The sequence below is a fragment of the Arachis hypogaea genome, chromosome 6 (genome assembly GCF_003086295.3).
Source record: "Arachis hypogaea cultivar Tifrunner chromosome 6, arahy.Tifrunner.gnm2.J5K5, whole genome shotgun sequence".
Classification (NCBI taxonomy): Eukaryota; Viridiplantae; Streptophyta; class Magnoliopsida; order Fabales; family Fabaceae; genus Arachis; species Arachis hypogaea.
This window is the reverse complement of record NC_092041.1, coordinates 41,438,826-41,441,219: the sequence shown is the minus strand read 5'-3', so window position 1 is coordinate 41,441,219 and position 2,394 is coordinate 41,438,826. Positions and strand designations below refer to the sequence as shown.

Genomic DNA, 2,394 nt, shown 5'->3' with positions numbered 1-2,394 from the left:
TCATGGCCAAAGACATTTATTCATCAAGATCCATAGACAGTATTCAAACTTCTACACAAAAATGATAATTCTACACTCAATTTCCAGTGATCTGACTAAACAATCAAGCATGCATACCACCACTTAATTCTACTTGATTTGTCACTAATTGAGCCAAGTTACTTTTGTTCAAACTTTTATTTTATTTTTGGAAACAGAACAAGCATGGCAGGCATTTGTTTAAGAAGGTGAAGTTATATCCAAACATCTAGGCATTCACTTTATTCAAAGCAGTAAACCAATACTCATACTAAAAACTTCACATTCCAGAAAGATTCAACAATTACAGTTTAAACCAGAACAAGCATGCTTTTGTTTGCCTTTTAAAGAATGGTCAAGGAACAACACCACCTTGTGAAATTTCTTGTTTTCTCTTTGTTGCCAGGAAACAATTTGATTTCTCCTTCTTCTCCTAGTTGTTGCTTCATGTTCTTTCTAAGATCCTTGTTTCCTTTCCTGCAAAGAGTGATGAAGTTGCTTGCTTCTCAAGAACTTGAGTGGTTAGCTCAACTATGTATGGGCAAGTGTCTGAGTCTCAAGTTGGTGTGTGAACACCAAACTTAGTCTCCTACTTACTCCTCTGCTCTTTGAATCCTTGAATTCTCCTTGGAATGAAGTTGCTGCTAAGGATTTTAAGCATTTCTGTGATTGCTTAGAATGGTTGTTCCTTTCATATAATTCAAAGGTTGTTGTGTTCAGTTGATCTGTATGGTGGAACACCAAACTTAGAGTCACACATTCCCCTTTGAATTATTGATCCACGAATTCATTGTTTGGTGTGAAACACCAAACTTAATTCTTTGCAATGCACAGAAACTACTTCACCTTTTTATTGAAACAAATAAAAGAAACAGCAAAGGAGTATTACCTCAGGTTGGGTTGCCTCCCAACAAGCGCTTCTTTAACGTCATTAGCTTGACGGTCAGCTTCCTCAGTTGAGGTGATATTTAACCTTGTCCTTCTCCTCCACATCTCCCAAGTAATGTTTGAGTCTTTGACCATTCACAGTGAAGGTTCGTTGTGACTTTTCTTCCATGATTTTTACTTGTCCATATTGGGAGACCTTGGTGACAAGGAATGGTCCAGACCACCTTGATTTTAGCTTCCCTGGAAATAGCTTCAGCCTAGAATTGTAGAGCAATACTTTTTGTCCCTCTTCAAATTTCCTTGAGGCTATGTTGCTGTCATGCTTCTTCTTTGCTCTTTCTTTGTAAATTTTGGCATTCTCATAAGCTTCAGCTCTGAATTCTTCCAACTCTTGAATTTGCAACATCCTTCTTTCTCCAGCAGCTTTGCTGTCCAAGTTCAAGAGTTTCAAGGCCCAGAATGCCTTGTGCTCCAACTCCAGTGGCAAATGGCAAGCTTTTCCATATACTAGTTGGTAAGGAGACATTCCAATTGGTGTTTTGAAAGCTGTCCTATATGCCCAAAGAGCATCATCTAGCTTAATCGACCAGTCCTTCCTTGATTCATAAGAAAGTCCATCATAGAAAATATGTAATTGCACCCAGTTATGGAACATGTCTGGTGGGCATTTCCTTGTCAAATCCTTGAACCTCTCCCATGCCTCGTAGAGAGTTTCACCATCTTGTTGTCTAAAAGTCTGAACCTCAGATCGAAGCCTATTGACCTTTTGTGGGGGGTAGAAACGTGCCAGAAACTTGCTTTCCACCTCATCCCAGGTTGTTAGGCTTCCCCTTGGGAATGATTCCAGCCACTTAGCTGCCTTGTCCCTAAGTGAAAATGGGAACAAGAGCAGTTTATAGGCATCTTCCGGGACTCCATTGGACTTCACAGTGTCGCAAATTCTCAGGAATTTTGTGAGATGTTGGTTTGGATCTTCATTAGCACTCCCACCAAATGAACAATGATCCTCCACCAGTGATATTAGCTGTGGTTTGAGTTCAAAATTGTTGGCCTGAATGGGTGGTCTCTGAATGCTGCTACCACAATTCCCAGAGGTTGGGTTTATGTATGAACCAAGAACCCTCCTCTCGGGAATGGCATTGTTTCCCTCAGCTCTCTCATGGTTGTGAACTTCTCTATCCATGTTGAGATCTAGAGCTTCCTCAAAATTGTCTTCAGATTCTCCTTCAGATTCTTCTTCTCTCAGTACTCTCTTCCCTCTTGCTTCCCTTCTAAGTTTATGAAGGGTCCTCTCTGGTTCGGTATATGGATGAATTGATGTCTCTCCTCTCCTACCTGTCATACAAGAACACAGCACAGGCAACAAACAAGTGAAATACTCTTGGTTAATGGAAGAGTATGGTTAGAGCAGTTGAGGAATTAATTCAAATAGTTAGTGGGTCAGTGAGTTAGTTGCTTGAATTTAAAGGCATAAAGAAAGAAAGCAAG

At 40.1% G+C, this 2,394-nt stretch overlaps 1 non-coding gene across 1 annotated transcript; it reads left to right on the top strand.

The window, feature by feature from the left end:
- Positions 1 to 1,559: 1,559 nt before the first annotated feature.
- LOC112699596 (small nucleolar RNA R71) lies at positions 1,560 to 1,663 on the top strand. Its single transcript, XR_003152541.1, has one exon. It is a non-coding gene; the product is annotated as a small nucleolar RNA R71 (small nucleolar RNA).
- Positions 1,664 to 2,394: the final 731 nt, after the last annotated feature.